The sequence below is a fragment of the Dermacentor andersoni genome, chromosome 1 (assembly GCF_023375885.2).
Source record: "Dermacentor andersoni chromosome 1, qqDerAnde1_hic_scaffold, whole genome shotgun sequence".
Lineage (NCBI taxonomy): Eukaryota > Metazoa > Arthropoda > Arachnida > Ixodida > Ixodidae > Dermacentor > Dermacentor andersoni.
The window spans coordinates 309,199,279-309,218,353 of NC_092814.1; the positions used below are offsets into that span (position 1 = coordinate 309,199,279).

The following is a 19,075-nucleotide window of genomic DNA, read 5'->3' on the forward strand; positions in this document are numbered from 1 at the left end:
AGTAAAATATAAATACACAAGAAAGTGGATGGGAAAACGGCGCCGTGGTAGCTCAATTGGTTAGAGCATCGCACGCCTATGGCAAGTTGTTTTCTCATCCACTTTCATTGCCATTAATTTGTCATTTCTTTTATTCAATTAGTAAGTACAAGTAATTTCTCCTATGTTGTCCTTGGTGTCTTCGCTTGTTTGTTTCCCAGAATATAAACAGAAGGAGTAGTACTGCTGACAAATATATTCTAGAATAAAACACCATCTCTGTTCAAGACAGTAGCCTGTCGGGTGTAGCCACCCGACGGCATGCAGTGGTAAATTCTTGTAGAATATATGCTGTTTCTACCCTGCTTCTAGTTTCAGCTTAAGATAAATTATGACGGCCCGAACAATGAGTTTCTTCCATTGGATGCGGATGACTGTTGGCTTCAATGGGGCTTGCAGAACTTCAGCAATTGACCGAGGTACAACACCCAGGGTAGCAGCGTGTCTTGTGGGATCCCAAAATAGGCCAAATGGTGATGCAGACTGTCACAATGACAATGCTGAAAAATACAGTATAGAGCGCATTACTACCGTTATTTCAGAAACGTTGAGATCAACCATCAAAACTATGGCATATTTTTAATCTACACTTGCTCATGCTAAAGTAGCTTCAGCATGCCACAAAATACTGAAGTGCTGGCTACAAATGCTACGAAAGTATTGCTTCACAAATTGTGGGCAGCAAAAAGATCCTGTCGCAGCTGCAACGCACCACGGGTAACTGATGACTTCGCCCAGCATATTCATGCTATATAAAACAAAAATTCTATGACAGCTGAAGGGGAATAAAAAACTAATTTGATTTCATTATGACATGGCTGTTTCATGTTTGTGGTTCTAAATAACACGGTGTCCATTTCGGCATATTGTGAATGTGGGGACACGTAACATGAATATTTTTACAAAGTTTATGAAAATAAGCAAAGACTAATTACCGGGTAGGTTAGTCAAGTACTTCTTCAGCACCTAGCTTCTTTCAGGGAAGCGAGCTGGTGCAATTCCAACAGGCAGGCACCATATCTATCGATGCTTTGAGGTCTGCCAGAAGCCTTACTGTGCAGCACAGGCGTTGATTTTTTCATCAGCTGGTCCTTCCAAGGCCCACATCCTGCACCAGAATGCCAAAACTATTATGTAGACAGGGCGCTCGCGCGCTTAGTAAATTCAGTATACTTAAGCAACGGAAATGAAAAGACGCAGCACAACTAAAAATATGTCGGCATTTGAAAGCACAGTTTATGGAACATGCGTCAGCTGCTACCACATAGCACACTGAAAAAGTTAAGACGAAAAAACAAATGGCGATGATAAAGTATTGACAAGTGAATTTTCGGAAGATTAAACATTGCGTAGCGTGCATGTGAGGTGAGGAAGCACAGGAAATGCAGGCACCAGTGCTGGTTTGTTGACCATATGTGCTACAAGTTGAGCAAGCCGACTGACCACTACGGCTTCTAAAACAAAGTACAGGACTCAAAAGACGCTTGTTCTTTTTGTTCAACCTGCCGGAGCTACGCACTCAACCATATACGTATTCTGCCACATGTATACTATAACTGCTTCTCCTCTACCGAAAGATTTCATACGAAATACTGTAATGATCGTTGAATGCAGGCGCCGATCCGTACCCTCTACATTTTCGTTTAAAAAAGCGACACCAACAACAGATTGTCGTGCCGAATCTTCCACAAGTTCCCATTAGCAAAAAAAGATATATGCTTTGCACAAGCTTATGCTGCCTCGAATATGTTTCAGGTACTAATTAATGCCCGCAGCATGAGCAACTGGAGTCAATCATGCTTGTGTACATCGGAAACGGCTTATCGACAGCGCAGCGGCAACCTCAAGAAAACCGCATTGACATACTGTGCTTCCATGAAAAAATGGCTTACTCACCCATATTTTCTGTCCTGCTGTTGCTTTCAGCAAACCCACAGCACGACTCGGTCTTGAAGGTAAACAAAGCTGCCTATCGTCCGTTCCATCTGTGGCCTCAGAAGTCATTCAGGCTCGGTCACCATACGCACAAGGACAAAAGCACCCATCCTAACCGCGATTAACAACCGCAGCGTCAGTCACCAATGAAACACTACGAAACAAAGAGCAGCGGACAAATACCGGTGCAAATAATCTTGGTTCTCAGCCATGCGCCATGCTCTCAGCTGTTGGGATGCGATTGTTGCCAGACCTCAAACACAGCTCCCGCTTGCTCTATCAGTCGAACGCTCACAGTTGCAGCGTTGCCGAGCTAAAGTTGTGCATTGCGCCGTGTAGTTGTTTGATTAGGAAGACGAATGAACTGAAACACACATTTGTCTTAAATAGTGGGACTTTTATTAAGCACATTGAAGAATAGTCTCGATATCAGACGCTTTTCTCGGTCGATACACTTCACTTGAGTCGAGGGCGCATTTTCAAGGCGTTCCTTGGCGGAGGAAAGGTGAAGTAGTGTTCATGAAACGCAACGGCGCCTTGAGTGAAGGAAGCCCCGTCGCCTCGACTTGGCTGAGTCGAGGAGAAGGTTCAAGTGAAGGCGTGTTTAAGAATACGGGGGTGAATGTTTGCAAGCTGTTCAAATGCTGTTAACCACTCAGGTGGTTCGCTGAGCGCTTTAAACGCTTCGCGAATGTACAATACATTTTCAGCAAAATATTCTTTGGCCGGTTTTGCGTCAACATCCTCATTACGCACCGCCATTCGTGTTTTCCACACGCTGTGCATGCAGAGTAACAACACCATATCACATGGCACGCCTTCTGTCTCTTCAAACGGTAAAAAACGGATTCCGAAAGGTGTTAAAGGAAATTCTTTTTTTAGTGTCCTTTGTAGAATGTCCCAAAGGAAGACTGAGTCCCTGCACTCCAGAAAAATATGCTCCATTGTCTCCGGTTTCTGACATATCTGGCAATTCACACTCCAGGGTACAAAGATCCCCTTCTCCTGCAGCCATGGCTTGACAGGAAGCGTGCCAGTGTGTAGCATGAAAAAAAAAGTTTTTGTTGTTGCTCTTACAGGCATTTTCTTAACTCTTTTTAAGACATTCTGCTCACGCCCCAGTGCATATACGGCACGGTATATTGGTACTGGACACATGATATTAACTAAATCTCGGTATAATCGCTTTCTTGCGACTGTGTTCAGGTATTCCAAAGAAAAGTGTACTTTTAGAAAACGGAAAGAGCTTATCACTTCAAACAAAAAACCTCGGACAACCACTTGACGTATGCCATACGACGTCACAACATATTCTGGCAGTGCGTCACCTAATCGCGTCTGGATAACGCACCGCAAAAAACAATCGCTTTCGTCGCGCAAGAACATGAAACGCGACACTACTTGTTTCAAAAATAAATGCGACAAACCCAACCCTCCCTTCTGCACAGCGTGAAACAGATTCAGACGACTCGTGCGCTCCCATCCTGATCCCCACACAAACATAGCAAAAACCCTGTGCAACTTTTGTACACACACTCGGGATATACATAAAACTTGCAACATATAAAACACTTTAGCGACAAGAAATAAATTGCAGACAGTGGCTCTCGTGAATATTGACAGATTCTTGCCTCCCCACTTCGTTGTTTGTGCTTTAGCCCGCTCAGTTTGTTCAGTCCATTGCGTCGTGGTATCGCGATAGTATTCCAAAGGAACACCAAGATAACTGGTTGGCGTATCTGTGAACGGTACTGTTTCTAACACTGCAGGCCGGCTGTCCCATTCACCGTGCCAGAAGCCTAAGCTTTTTGGCCAGCTTATGGCACTCCCCGTTAGACTGCAAAACTTTCTTGCATCCTTGACTGCCTCCCGAATGCTCTCTTGGTCAATGCAAAAAAGTGCGATGTCATCTGCGTAAGCTAGTATTTTTACTTCCTGAGTTAAAAGACGGTAGCCGCGAATGTTTTCGTTTTCTCGTACCTTCAAACAGAAAGGTTCAAGAAAAATCGCAAAAAGTAAGGGCGACAAAGGGCACCCCTGGCGCACACTGGATAATACTGGTATATTTTCGCTGAGTCTTTTATTGATTATAAGGTGAGCGGAACAGTTCTCATAAGCCATGGCTACTCCGTCCTGAATCACTTCGCCTACATTAATGTGTTTTAGCAGGGCAAAAAGTATGCTGTGAGCAACCCTGTCAAAAGCTTTTTCTAGGTCTAACTGAACCATTGCTACACATTCGAGGTTCGCATCACAGCATTCCAATATACTCCTAGCGATGTGAATATTCGACAATATTGTTCTATTCCTAATACCGCATGTTTGGTGTGGGCCTACTATGGATTTAATAACTGACTGCATCCTTTTTCCGAGCACCTTCATGTAGATTTTATAATCCGAATTCGTAAGACTTATGGGCCTGTATCCAGCGACAGATTTCAGCTTTACCGTATCGGTGGTTTTCGGTATAAGCACAACATGACTTTTTCTGAATGATGGCGGCAAGTGCTTAGTTTCATGAGCTTCTGATATTACACAGTGCAGTATCTCGCTTATTTCGGCCTTGAAAGTTTTATAGAAAGCTGCTCCTAGGCCGTCTGGTCCAGGCGCCTTTCCTTTACCCAAGTCTTCTATGGCTTCTGTAATTTCTTTCGCAGAGATCGGTCTCTCGAGTCCCTCTTTTATTTCGTCTTGTAATTTTGGCAGAAGTGTTAGAAAGGTGTTCACAAACTCTTCTGTTACGGGCACCTGCCTACCGAGCAACGCTCGGTAGTGTTCAACGAAAGCTTTTTCAATTACTTCTGGGTCTTTTGACATTGTGTTGTTAAAATAAATTTCTTTTATTATGTTTTTGGATGCGTAACCCTTTTCGTCACTGAGCGCGCGCTTAGTTGGCGCCTCTCCCAGCCACAGCCTCTCGGATCGTGCTCTTATCGCGGCTCCTTGGTAAATTTGAGCGTCCACCCTTTCAAGTTCGCGTTTAATTTCTCTAATCTGTTTCGAAAACAATCCCGGTATTGTGCACTCCGCGTTTAGAAAATAATCGAGCATGCTTTGCAGTTCTTTCTCTCTTTGTTTAGCTTTATGACGCATCACACAAGCCCTCTCGATCGCACTCATTTTCACTTCAATTTTAAACTGCTCCCACAGCTCAGCCCAATTTGTTGTAGCATCTATTTGCATTACGTCCATTTTTCCTTTTACCGTTTTGACAAACCATTCATCACTTAAGATCGTTTCGTTCATTTTCCACAGTTCCCAGTTAAAGTGAGACCCTCTATGTTTCGTGCCCAATGTACACGTTACTAGGCTGTGATCACTGAAGCTCACGTGCTTTACTGCGTAGCTATTGACCGTTCGCGCAAGGTTTGCTGATACGTACAAACGATCTAGTCGAGCGTGACTCTGCCCTTGGGAATGAGTAAAAACAACACTGTTACCGCTTAATATGCTTCCAACGTCTACTAAATCATAGTCTGCCACGATTGCGCAGAGTTGATGCGCACTTGTATCCCGTATTATTTTACTGGGCACCCTATCTTCGGACATGCAAACACAATTGAAGTCACCAAGAAGAACAACATTTCTTTCACACGTCAGGTGTGACTCAACAAAGTTAAAAAAAAATTTCCTATCACTAATTTTGTTTGGAGCGTACACACAGACAATTCGCCAATCAATATTATTGAAAGAGAAATCACATAGGACCAATCGCCCATCTTGGGCCGACATTACACTTTGCGCAACAATACCTATTGAATTACGCAAAAATAAAAGACAGCCACCGGCCTTACCTACTCCATGACAAACACAAGTGTTGTAACGGGATTTAAAAACCTGAACCATTTTGTCCGTTTGCTCTTCGCTTTCAATTTTAGTTTCTTGAACAGCAAGAATATCTATGTCGTTTTCCAGCATCAGGCGACTTAATTGTGCTTGTCGCCGTCTAGCCGTTAGCCCTCGTACGTTAAGCGTGCCAATACGTATTGCTATTCCATGATTATTTGCCATTGAAAGAGAAGAGCAAGCACAAACTACAATACATTTCGGAGATCAAAGACCGCCAAACTTACAAAAAACAAAACCCTACACCATCATAAGCTCCGTCTCATACGGCGAAGGCATGACGTTACCAAATGCGCTACTCATCATTCACTTAAAGGTTCCGCAGCACCTAGTCCTTACTGAGCCTTCTACCGAACAGCACCCCGCTACCGCGGGGGAACTGTCGGCGTTGTCCGCTTATCTGGTGGGACAGTCGGCGTCTGTCGCCCGTCTGGTGGGACGGTCGGCGTCTGCCGACCACCTGGCGGATTGGTCGGCGTCTGGCGCCCCTCAGGTGGATGTTCTCGCGTCGGCCTCCTCTCGAGCGGAACGTTCGGCTTGGGCTTGAGTGTAGACCGCCGGAAAGAGGAAGCCTTCGTGGGTGGCCCTTCGCTGCGGTCACCGTCGTCTTGCTCAAGCCTGACATCTTGATCGGGTATTTCGCGAGGTCTCTTTGAGACGGCGCTGGCCTGGTCCATTTTCTCGCCGGATTCTTCGATGAAGGCAGCGCCAGAGTTGCCCTGTCGCAGAACGCCCTCGGCAGCCTCCGCGTCCCCCTCACTTTCACGCACCGTAGAATTTTCTGCAGACGGTTCACTTTGCACTTCATTCTTGGCCACTGCCTCGCTACTGCCCTTTCTGGGTTGGCACTTGACGCTTGCCATGACCACTGGCTTCTCTTCCGTGCCTCGTGGGTCTCCGCCCGCTCCAGCAGTCTCTTCCGCGTCCGCTTGATCCATCAAGTGCTCGTCTAACGCGTCGCTCCGGCCAGACCCGGTCACGTTAGCGTAGCTTCTCACGCACTGGGTCTCGTCGTGGCCGAAACGACGACAGAGTCCACAGCGTGGCACACGGCACTCGCGCCGTATATGGCCGGTGCCGCGGCATCGGAGGTATCGGAGGTGCCGCGGCATCGGCATCGTAGCTGATGCGGGATGTCTTCCATGGTCATACCAGCCTTCAGCCGTAACGATACCAGACGCGTGTGAGAACCTTTGTCGCCGCACCCTGGTACTCGCCACCGCTCCCTGGAAATTTCGGTCACCGTTCCGAACGGCGCCAAGGCTGCTCTGACGTCCTCGTCGGGAGTCGTGTGAAGCAGCCAGAACAGCTTCATTCTAATATCCTGGTTGCAAGGGTCAATGGCGACGCAGCGGTGTTCTTTGACACTAAAGGCCTTCGCTGACAGCAGCTTCTTTTTTCCGACTTCGTCCTTGAATGTTATAGCCCAGACATGGTTCATCTGGTAGGCCCCGAGGGCCACCACCTCCGGCAACAGCTTATGACGGTCAAGCGCATCGCGAAAATGTTCGACTCGATAGGGCCTGGCCTTCAAATCACCGTGCAAAAACACGGTATTACACACGGTCATACCTGATGGCAGATGCGGCAAAACAAGCTGGTAATCCTGTGAAGACGTTTCCGTAAGCCTGATACCACGGCCCGGCTGGGCCGCATGAACCGCCCCTACGGAGCACAACATTCCGTGACCGTCCGCTGTGGTGGCCGGAAGTGGAATCATGGCGCCACGGAGGCGGCCGTGCTTCACCTTCCCGCCCCATGCACGCACTACAGAAAATGTATCAGTATGAATAAATAAAAAGAAACGATGCTGCGCCACCGGGAGGAATCGAACCTCCAACCTTTCGGTTAACAGCCGAACGCGCTAACCGATTGCGCCACGGAGGCGGCCGTGCTTCACCTTCCCGCCCCATGCACGCACTACAGAAAATATATCAGTATGAATAAATAAAAAGAAACGATGATGCGCCAACCGGGAGGAATCGAACCTCCAACCTTTCGGTTAACAGCCGAACGCGCTAACCGATTGCGCCACGGAGGCGGCCGTGCTTCACTTTCCCGCCCCATGCACGCACTACAGAAAATATATCAGTATGAATAAATAAAAAGAAACTATGCTGCGCCACCGGGAGGAACCGAACCTCCAACCTTTCGGTTAACAGCCGAACGCGCTAACCGATTGCGCCACGGAGGTTTTTTTTTTTTTTTATTACCTGTTTTACACACAACGCACGTACAAAAAAGGTAACACGTTTGCTCTCAGTAGAACATTCCACGCGTTAGAGTTAAAAACAGAAAGAGGTAGCTGTACTTTGATAAAAACACCGGCTGCATATTGGGTAAAGCAGCTTGGTTAGGGGAACCGAACTGTGGCTTATTTGTCTAATATGGGTAGCCACGCTGGTGGCTCCCCTTTGGCCTTATGTATGTCACGTAGGTGCAGGATGTTTTCCACGAAATATTCCTGAGCAGAACGAGGTTGGAGAGCTTCATGCCTTACATCCATTCTTGTCTTCCAGACACTGTGCATGCAGAGCAACATTATTGTGTCGCACGGCACGTCTCCCGTCTCTTCAAAAGGCAGAAAGCGAATACCGAATGGTGTCAGAGGGAATTCTTTTTTGATGGTTCTTTGTAGGATGTCCCACAAGAACACTGAGTCCCAACAATCTAGGAATATATGGTCTATAGTTTCCGGTTTATGGCATATACCGCAATCGATACTCCATGGTACAAACAAACCCTTCTCTCTTAGCCATGGTTTTACGGGAAGCGTGCCACTGTGCACAAGAAAGAAGAAAGATTTGGTAGTCGGCCTGATAGACATTCTTTTTACACGTTTCAAGACATTGCGTTCAGGCCCTAGAGTGTATGTTGAGCGGTATATAGGTACGGGGCACAAAATATCCACGAGGTCTATACAATTTCTTCCGGCCGACAACAGACAAATATTCAAGTGAGAAATGGGCTTTGAGCAAACGAAAAGCGCTTACCACTTCGCGCATATATCCTTTCACCACTACTTGTGGTGTTCCACATGATGTAACAATGAACTCAGATAAGGCATTGTGTAGTTGGACGTGTATAACAGTTTGTAGAAATGCATTCCTTTGTTCGCGTAGGAAAATAAACCTTGAGACTACTTGTCTTAACAACAAATTACACAAACCAAGGCCTCCGTTATTCACGGAATGAAATAAGTTTAGCCTGCTTGTACGTTCCCATCCCGATCCCCAAACAAACATTGCGAATATCCTGTGCAATTTTTGGACACACATCCTAGACATACATAATACTTGCAACATATAGAACACTTTAGCCACGAGGAATCAGTTACACACAGTTGCACGCGCAAACATTGAGAGGTTCCGTCCTCCCCAGTTTCTTGTTTGCTCGTTTGCCCGATCAGTATCTGCTGTCCACTGCACGGTCGTGTCGCGGCAATGTTCGAGTGGTACGCCGAGGTAAGTAGCAGGCGTCTCGCTGAAATTTATAGTGTCAAAAATTTCTGGCGTAGATTCCCATTCACCATGCCAAAAACCTAAGCATTTTTGCCAGCTTATTGCACTTCCTGTAAGGCTGCAGAAAGTTCTTGCGGTATGCATAGCTTCCTGAATGCTTTCCTTGTCAGTGCAGAATACTGCGATATCGTCAGCATAGGATAAGACCTTTATTTCGCGTGATAAGAGCCGGAAACCGCGTATCTTTTTATTCATCATTAGACTTAAACACAGCGGTTCGAGGTAAATTGCAAATAGCAATGAACTGGCAGGGCATCCCTGTTTTACACCAGAGTACGCTGTAATGCTTTCGGTTAATTTTTTATTAATAATTAGTTTTGAAGAACAGCCAGTGTAGGCCATTTTTACTCCATCATATATGATGTTACCTACGTTGATGTGTTCTAAGAGGGAGAAAAGAATGCTGTGGGTTACCTTATCGAAAACTTTTTCTAAGTCGAGTTGAATCATGGCTACCCGTCCGTGCATTAGGTCACATAGTTCCAATATACTTCTGGTCACATGACTATTCGTGAGTATGGTTCTCCCTTTGATTCCACAAGTTTGATGTTCACCGACCAAGTTTGTAATCACGGACTGAAGTCGCTTAGCTATAACTTTCATAAAAACCTTATAATCCGTGTTAGTTAGACTTATGGGTCGGTATGCTTCGGGTGACAGTAATTTTGCAGGGTCTTTGGTCCTTGGTAGTAGTATGACGTGGCTTCTTTTAAATGACGGAGGCATCATTTTGGATTCATAAGCTTCTTCTATAACTCTGAGGAGCATTTTTGCCATTTGATGCTTAAAGAATTTATAAAAAGCGGCACCAAGCCCGTCGGGCCCCGGAGCTTTCCCTGTAGGCAAGTCATCTATCGCATTTTCCAGTTCACTGACACTTATTGGTCTTTGAAGTTGTGTTTTTACTTCATCTTCTAATGATGGCATTAATTTCAGAAAATGGGTGTCAAAGCCCTCTCGCACATTCGCCCCGCAGCCTAGCAAGTTTCTGAAACGTTGCACTAGCGCTCGTTCGATAACCTTTTGTTCTGTGGAAAGCGCACCTTGGTAGCGCAGCTCTGTTATTGCATTTCTCGTAGCGTAGCTTCTTTCGTCGCTTAACGCTCGCTTGGTAGGTGTTTCGCCCATCCAGAGCCGCTCGGCACGCGACCTTATCATCGCACCTTGATATTTTTCCGAATCAATAATCTCAAGTTGCCTTTTGACTTCTTTAACTTTGTTTGCAAGCAGGCGGGGAACAGTGCTTTCCGCATTTAAGAGATAGTCTAGAGTACGCTGCAACTCGGTTTCTTTCTGTCTTGCCTTGTAGAGCACGACACTAGCTCTTTCGATTGCGCTCATCTTAACTTCACACTTAAAGTGCTCCCACAACTCGACAGGGCTGATGAAGTCGTTCTCCTGCATTTCTTTAATTTTTGCCGTTATTACTTCGATAAAGATTTCGTCTTGCAGGAGGCTATCATTGAATTTCCAGAGGTCCCAACTAAAGGTGCTCGTTTTACGCTTTGTGCCTATTGTAACAGTCACTAAGCTATGATCGCTAAAGCTTACATGCTTAACGGCATATGTTGTGCAAAAAGATAAGAGGCTTGCTGTCAGATATACTCAGTCAAGTCGGGCGTGGCTTGTGCCTTGGAAATGCGTGAACTGAACTCGCTTTTCTCGCAGTACATCGCCTATATCAATTAGGTCGTATTCCTGAACGATTGCGCTAAGTTGCAATGCGCTCTTATCATGTATCGGTAGGTTCTTGGCGTTGTCTTCAGCCATGCATACACAATTGAAGTCCCCTAATAGTAACACATTTCTTTCGCATTTCAAGAAGGTTTCGATGTATCGGAGAAAATCTAAACGCTCACTAGCTTTGTTTGGTGCATAAATGCAAATAATTCGCCATAGTGCCTCTTTAACATAAAAATCGCAAAGTACTAAGCGGCCACTTTCAGAAGCGATGACAGACTGCTCTACAATTCCGACGGAGTTACTCAAGAAAATTGCGCACCCCCCTGATTTACCCACGGCGTGGCACACACAGAGATTATATGTTGACCGAAAGATTTCCACCATCACATCAGTTTGTTCCTCGCTTTCAATTTTGGTTTCCTGGATAGCTAGAATGTCGATATCATTTTCTAATAACAGGCGGCTCAGTTGAAGTTGCCGCCTTCGGGCTCCGAAGCCGCGTACGTTTAGTGTTGCAACACGAAGGGCTATTCCAGGATTAACGGCCATTGTAAGTGAAGTTTACACAAACCGACACAAGATACTGTTCAGATGAGTGGAAACTTACAACGCTAGACCAGTGACCACTGCTGTCTTTGCTGCACCCGATGCAGCCCGTCGCTTGGTTGAGTTGCCATCCGTGATTGTCCATTGTAGATGTAAGTCTTTCACCGGTCCCGCAACGAAGTGGTTAGCCGAACCATGCTCCCGCTAACGCGGGGGCATAGACGGCGTTGGTTTCCTGTCTGGTGGCACGGTAGGTTTTGGCTTGAAGCTAGACCTACGGGTGGACGCTGTTTTGGAGGGAGGTTCTTCTGCACACTTTGAGTCAGAGCGCTGGTCGTCGCTGCTCGCTTTTTCTCGCGGGCGCTTAGTAATTGCCGTAGCCGGCGTTCCCATAGTCACGTCGGTGCACGTTTCTTCCTTCTTGCCTTCCCGTGTTTCGCTGGGCCCAGGCTCTTTGACAGTAATTACGCTTACGGCATCGTTTGCAGGTGTAAGCTTTTGCGGTAGTTCCTCAATGGCACTCTGAAGTTTCTGCGCTTCGTCTACATCGGGGGGCGTGGCCTCAGGCGTCTTGTCCTCGCTGGGATGTGTTTCGCTTGCTGCTGCTGTCTCTTCGGCGTCGACCTGATCCATCAGGTGTTCGTCTAATATGTCGCTGCGACCCGGCCCATTGACGTTCGCGTAGCTACGCACGCACTGGGTCTCTTCGTGGCCGTAGCGGTGACACAGCCCACAGCGCGGCACGCGACATTCGCGACGTATATGGCCAGTACAATGACACCGCAGGCAAAGCGGAGGCCTTCCTGGCACGATGACTAGAGCATGATCCTCCCCTACTCGCACCTGGTGCGGCAGGTCTTCGACTGACGTCCCTGCCTTCAAATGCAACGACACTAGGCGTGTATGTGACCCCTTGTCGTTGCAACCGGTAACACGCCATTTTTCTCTGAAGATTTCGGTCACGGTTCCGAATGGAGCCAGGGCTGCTTTGACGTCTTCATCGGGCGTGGTGTGGAGAAGCCAGTACAACTTCATCCTCACATCTTCGTTGCAGGGGTCTATCACAGCACAACGGTGGTCTTTCACGCTAAAAGCGTTGGTAGACAAAAGCTTCTTCTTGCCTTGAACGTCTTTGAAGGTGATGGCCCAGACGTGGTTCATTTGGTAGGCCCCGAGGGCAACAACTTCCGACATGAGCTGATGGCGGACTAGTGCATCCCGAAAATGCTCGACGCGATAAGGCCTTGCCTTCAAGTCACCGTGTAAGAACACAGTAGTAAGTACAGTAGTTCCTGATGGCAGATGTGGCAAAACAAGTTGATAATCCTGTTGGGTCGTTTCCGAAAACCTGATTCCGCGGCTCGAACGGGCCGCAACAGCCGCTCCTGCGGAGCTCGACATTCCACGACCGTACCGGACGGAAGCCGGAAGTAGAATCCATCTTTGCGCCACGGAGGCGGCGGCGGAGCACGTTCCTCCGCATGCACACACCACAGAAAATATATCAATTTGAATAAATAAAAAAGAGAAGCTTCGCCACCGGGAGGAATCGAACCTCCAACCTTTCGGTTAACAGCCGAACGCGCTAACCGATTGCGCCACGGAGGCTTTTTTTTGAGGCGACCGTGGTGCACGTTCCTCCGCATGCACACACCACAGAAAATATATCAATTTGAATGAATAAAAAAGAGAAGCTTCGCCACCGGGAGGAACCAGACCTCCAACCTTTCGGTTAACAGCCGAACGCGCTAACCGATTGCGCCACGGAGGCGACCGTGGTGCACGTTCCTCCGCATGCACACACCACAGAAAATATATCAATTTGAATAAAAAAGAGAAGCTTCGCCACCGGGAGGAATCGAACCTCCAACCTTTCGGTTAACAGCCGAACGCGCTAACCGATTGCGCCACGGAGGCGACCGTGGCGCAATAGTAGCAGTAGCAGTAGCAGTACTGTGAAAGACAAAACTAGCTTTTATTGGGCGAACCTGTGCCCAGAAAACAGGCTACACTTAAAGCACAACGATAGCGGCAGACACAGTCGGCGATCGTCGAAAATCTGCTCAGCGGGTCAAGTGCGTCGGTTTTTATACAGCAGCCATCGAATGTTCCAGACTAATCGCTGGGACCCGCATGCCTTCCACAAAGTTCTACAACATTCGAGTCACGCGATGAAATCAGATAACACAAGGTTCGGCGACAACAAACAGCGGATAGAAGCATCGATAACTTTCCAGAAACTTCGGATACATGCAGACGCGTCCAGCGCTGTGCGATAACATTTGTTAGCCGGCGAATGTGGTCGCCCGTTAAATATAAGTACACGTGTCAATACCCCCCTCTTAAAAAGCATCGACCCGATGCCGCAAACAAACGAAAGTAATAAAAGAAAAGCACTCCTAGCAAAGAAAACAACAAAATAAGGAAGTTCGTCAGCGTCCGTAAAAGGGTTTAAGACGCACCACGTGGACCACTTCAGATTGTGCGCGGCGTCGCTGTGAATGCGAAATGCCGTCTGGCACGACCTCATAGTCCAGCGCGCAAATACGTCGGATGACCTTGTAGGGTCCGAAATATCGTCGCAGCAGTTTTTCACTCAGTCCTCGTCGGCGTATCGGGGTCCACACCCAAACACGGTCGCCGGGCTGGTACTCGACGAAGCGTCGTCGGAGGTTGTAGTGTCGGGTGTCGGTCCTCTGCTGGTTCTTGATCCGTGGGCGGGCGAGCTGTCGGGCTTCTTCGGCGCGCTGGAAATAGGTAGCGACGTCAAGATTCTCCTCGTCAGTGACGTGCGGCAGCATGGCGTCGAGCGTCGTCATCGGGTTCCTGCCGTAAACCAGCTTAAACGGCGTGAGCTGTGTCGTTTCTTGCACCGCCGTGTTGTAAGCGAAGGTTACATACGGCAGGACCGCGTCCCACGTCTTGTGCTCGACGTCGACGTACATTGCTAGCATGTCGGCGAGGGTCTTGTTCAGGCGCTCCGTGAGACCATTCGTTTGCGGATGGTAGGCAGTTGTCCTCCTGTGGCTTGTCTGGCTGTATTCCAGAATGGCTTGTGTGAGCTCTGCTGTAAAAGCCGTTCCTCTATCAGTGATGAGGACTTCTGGGGCACCATGTCGCAGCAGGATGGTCTCGACAAAAAATTTCGCTACTTCGGCTGCGCTGCCTTTTGGTAGAGCTTTAGTTTCAGCGAAGCGGGTGAGATAGTCCGTCGCGACGACGATCCACTTATTCCCGGATGTTGACGTCGGAAACGGCCCCAACAAATCCATCCCAATCTGCTGGAATGGTCGGCGAGGAGGTTCGATTGGCTGTAGTAATCCTGCTGGCCTTGTTGGTGGTGTCTTGCGTCGCTGACAGTCTCGACATGTCTTGACGTAACGGGCAACGTCGGCGGTCAGACGCGGCCAGTAATACCTTTCCTGTATCCTCGACAGCGTCCGGGAGAATCCGAGGTGCCCAGCGGTTGGATCGTCGTGTAGGGCGTGCAGTACTTCTGGACGCAGCGCTGACGGTACAACAAGAAGGTAACTGGCGCGGACTGGTGAGAAGTTCTTCACGAGCAGGTTGTTTTGTAGTGTGAACGAAGACAACCCACGCCTAAATGCCTTAGGGGCAACGTCGGTGTTCCCTTCCAAATACTCGATGAGGCCTTTTAGCTCCGGGTCTGCTCGTTGCTGTTCGGCGAGTCTTCCGCGCTTATTATTCCAAGGAAGGCGTCGTCGTCCTCGTCGTCTTGCGGCGGGGGATCGATGGGGGCGCGTGACAGGCAGTCGGCGTCAGAGTGTTTTCTTCCGGACTTGTATATTACGGTGACGTCATATTCCTGCAGTCTGAGGCTCCACCGCGCCAGCCGTCCTGAAGGGTCCTTTAAGTTAGCTAGCCAACACAACGCGTGATGGTCGCTGACCACTTTGAATGGTCTCCCATATAGGTAAGGGCGGAACTTTCCTGTAGCCCAAATGATGGCGAGGCATTCCTTTTCAGTCGTAGAATAATTGCCTTCCGCTTTTGACAGCGACCGGCTAGCATACGATATCACCCGTTCAAGTCCGTCTTTCCTCTGGACTAGGACGGCACCGAGGCCTAGGCTACTGGCGTCAGTGTGGATTTCGGTATCGGCGTTCTCGTCGAAGTGTGCAAGTACCGGCGGCGACTGCATGCGTCGTTTGAGTTCTTGAAATGCATCGGCCTGCGGCGTTTCCCACTTGAACTCGACATCACCTTTGGTTAGATGCGTAAGCGGCTCCGCGATGCGTGAAAAATCCTTGACAAAGCGCCTGTAGTAGGCACACATGCCAAGGAATCTACGCACTGCCTTCTTGTCGATGGGCTGCGGGAACTTTGCGATGGCAGCTGTCTTCTGTGGGTCGGGGCGTACTCCTGATTTGCTGATCACGTGGCCTAGGAACAAAAGCTCATCGTAAGCGAAGCGGCACTTTTCCGGCTTCAGAGTGAGCCCTGATGAATTGATGGCTTCTAACACTGTCGCAAGCCGCCTAAGGTGATCGTCGAAATTTCCGGCGAAGACAACGACGTCATCCAGGTAAACAAGGCACGTCTGCCACTTCAGTCCGGCTAACACCGTGTCCATGACGCGCTGAAACGTTGCAGGCGCCGAGCACAGTCCGAATGGCATAACCTTGAACTCGTAGAGGCCGTCTGGGGTGATAAAGGCGGTCTTTTCGCGATCTCTTTCGTCGACTTCTATTTGCCAATAGCCAGACTTGAGGTCCATCGACGAGAAGTATTTAGCGTTGCAGAGCCGATCCAATGCGTCGTCTATCCGTGGGAGGGGGTATACGTCCTTCTTCGTGATCTTGTTCAGACGACGATAATCAACGCAAAAACGTAGGGTTCCGTCCTTTTTCTTTACCAAGACTACAGGAGATGCCCACGGGCTTTTTGACGGCTGGATGATGTCGTCGCGCAGCATTTCGTCGACTTGGTGCCGTATAGCTTCACGTTCTCGCGTAGAAACTCGATAAGGGCTCTGGCGGAGTGGTCGAGCACACTCTTCGGTTATAATGCGATGCTTTGCGACTGGTGTTTGTCGAATCCTTGATGACGTCGAGAAGCACCCTTTGTATCGTCGAAGTAGACTTCTGAGCTGTTGTTGCTTAAGCGTGGGGAGGCTTGGATTAATGTCGAAGTCTGGTTCGGGGACTGCGGTCATCGGGATAGATGCGGCAGAATCCGAGAGGACAAACGCATTGCTGGTTTCCAGAATTTCCTCGATGTATGCGATCGTCGTGCCCTTGTTGATGTGCTTGAACTCCTGGCTGAAGTTTTTCAGCAACACTTCAGTTTTCCCTCCATGCAGTCGAGCGATGCCTCTTGCGACGCAAATTTCACGGTCTAGTAGTAGACGTTGGTCACCCTCGATGACGCCTTCTACGTCGGCAGTTGTTTTGGCGCCGACGGAAATGACAATGCTGGAGCGAGGCGGGATGCTGACTTGAGTTTTGAGCACGCTTAAGGCATGGTGACGACGAGAGCTCTCCGGTGGTATCGCTTGATCTTCAGACAGGGTTATCGACTTCGACTTCAGGTCGATGACTGCGCCGTGTTGGTTTAGGAAGTCCATGCCGAGAATGACGTCGCGTGAACATTGTTGGAGGATAACGAAGGTGGCAGGGTAAGTCCGGTCATGAACGGTAATTCTTGCCGTGCAGATTCCAGTCGGCGTAATCAGGTGTCCTCCAGCGGTCCGAATTTGAGGGCCTTCCCATGCAGTCTTAACCTTCTTCAACTTGGTGGCGATGTGTCCACTCATGACGGAGTAATCGGCCCCTGTGTCGACTAAGGCGGTGACTGCGTGGCCGTCGAGAAGCACGTCGAGGTCGGTGGTTCTTTGTCTTGCGTTACAGTTAGGTCGTGGCGTCGGATCATGGCTGTGTCGCGTTGACCTGTGGCTGATATGGGGCGTCGGCAGGTCGTTTTTCGTCGTCGTATTTTTTGCTTTCACACTTCGTCGGGACGGCGGCGTGTCGTTATGTCGTCGAGGTAGTTTCTTCGGCATCTTCGTCGGCGGCGGAGGATCTTCGTCAGTTCGACGAACAGCAACCGCACCTCCATCGGTTGCTGCTTTTAGTTTTCCGGATACGGGCTCGCTGACCGGCCCCGGGCTGGGCCAGTGTATGGACGGCGCTGCGGCGACAGGTAGCGGCCTGGTGACGGCGAACGGGACGGTCGTCGAGGGCTCCACTGAGTAGCGGCGAGGTAGTCGGCGATGTCACGAGGGCGTTCACCTTCCCGAGGGCGCGGTGCGTTGACGGCGAACCCTCGCAATCCCAGGTCGCGGTATGGGCAACGGCGGTACACATGGCCGGCTTCCCCGCAGTGGTAGCAGAGCGGGCGGTGGTCAGGAGCGCGCCAAACGTCTGTCTTCCTCGGGTAGCTGCGCTGCGCGACGGGTGGGCGTGCTGGCGGCGGCGGCGGTGGTCGACGGAACTGCGGCGTTACAGGGCCCTGGCGCGGTCGTGGAGGGGGACCTTGACGGCGGGCGACGGCGGCGTAGGTCATTGCTTCTGGCTGAGGTTGCGGTGATCGTGGTTGCACCTCAGGCACTCCAAGCGATCGCTGAACCTCTTCTTTGACGATTTCAGTGATTGGATCCACTTGGGACTGCGACCTTGGGTAGAACTTCTGCAGCTCCTCCCGTACGACCGCTCTGATAGTCTCTCGTAGATCGTCGGTAGCCAGTGATTGAACCCCGGCGTAGGTTGTAGAGTTCGTGCGGCGATCGAATTGCCGGTTTCGCATCTCGAGTGTCTTCTCGATGCTGGTGGCCTCGCGAAGAAACTCGTCGACGGTCTTCGGTGGGCTTCGTACCATTCCGGCAAAAAGTTCCTCTTTCACACCACGCATGAGTAGGCGGACTTTCTTCTCTTCGGGCATTTCGGGGTCAGCGTGACGGAATAGACGGCTCATTTCCTCCGTGAAGATCGCGGTTGTCTCATTAGGTAGCTGCACCCGGGATTCTAATAGCGCTTGGGCTCGTTCTCGGCGTACGACGTTTGCGAATGTCTGCAGGAAGCCGCTTCGGAACAGGTCCCAGGTCGTCAAGGTGGCTTCGCGGTTCTCGAACCACGTCCTGGCAGCGTCTTCCAATGCGAAGAAGACATATCGCAGTTTGTCGTCATTGTTCCAGCTATTAAACGTAGCGACCCTCTCATATGTTTCCAGCCAGCTTTCCGGGTCCTCAAATGTGGAACCGCGGAACGTCGGTGGTTCCCTGGGCTGCTGCAGCACGATGGGGGACGCTGGGGCTGCCATTGGGGTTGCTTTGGCCACAATCTTCTTGGTCTTCTCAAGTAGAAGTCCGTGCTCCGGGGGTAGCTGTTGAAGACAGCGGCTTGCTCGATGGTCCGGGACTACGTTGGTGTCCTTTTTGCAGTCTGGGCTTGGATCACGGCTTGTCGGGGGCGTCCGGTACATGGACAAAAAGCACCTCCACCAGATTTCACGTGGTAGTGACGCCAAAGAACACAGTAGCAGTACTG

At 49.5% G+C, this 19,075-nt stretch overlaps 1 long non-coding RNA gene and 6 other non-coding genes across 7 annotated transcripts; all 7 read right to left on the reverse strand.

Moving 5' to 3' along the window:
* Positions 1 to 217: 217 nt before the first annotated feature.
* LOC140214017 (uncharacterized) lies at positions 218 to 2,559 on the reverse strand. The gene is made up of 3 exons (XR_011890911.1): positions 1,936 to 2,559; positions 975 to 1,147; positions 218 to 539 (listed from the first exon to the last, which is right to left on the reverse strand). It is a non-coding gene; the product is annotated as an uncharacterized lncRNA (long non-coding RNA).
* Positions 2,560 to 7,633: 5,074 nt separating this feature from the next.
* TRNAN-GUU (transfer RNA asparagine (anticodon GUU)) lies at positions 7,634 to 7,707 on the reverse strand. Its single transcript has one exon. It is a non-coding gene; the product is annotated as a tRNA-Asn (tRNA).
* A 79-nt stretch (positions 7,708 to 7,786) lies between these two features.
* On the reverse strand, positions 7,787 to 7,861 carry TRNAN-GUU (transfer RNA asparagine (anticodon GUU)). Its single transcript has one exon. It is a non-coding gene; the product is annotated as a tRNA-Asn (tRNA).
* Positions 7,862 to 7,940: 79 nt separating this feature from the next.
* Positions 7,941 to 8,014, reverse strand: TRNAN-GUU (transfer RNA asparagine (anticodon GUU)). Its single transcript has one exon. It is a non-coding gene; the product is annotated as a tRNA-Asn (tRNA).
* Positions 8,015 to 13,104: 5,090 nt separating this feature from the next.
* On the reverse strand, positions 13,105 to 13,178 carry TRNAN-GUU (transfer RNA asparagine (anticodon GUU)). Its single transcript has one exon. It is a non-coding gene; the product is annotated as a tRNA-Asn (tRNA).
* An 89-nt stretch (positions 13,179 to 13,267) lies between these two features.
* Positions 13,268 to 13,341, reverse strand: TRNAN-GUU (transfer RNA asparagine (anticodon GUU)). The gene has a single exon. It is a non-coding gene; the product is annotated as a tRNA-Asn (tRNA).
* A 72-nt stretch (positions 13,342 to 13,413) lies between these two features.
* Positions 13,414 to 13,487, reverse strand: TRNAN-GUU (transfer RNA asparagine (anticodon GUU)). Its single transcript has one exon. It is a non-coding gene; the product is annotated as a tRNA-Asn (tRNA).
* Between the last annotated feature and the right edge of the window lie 5,588 nt (positions 13,488 to 19,075).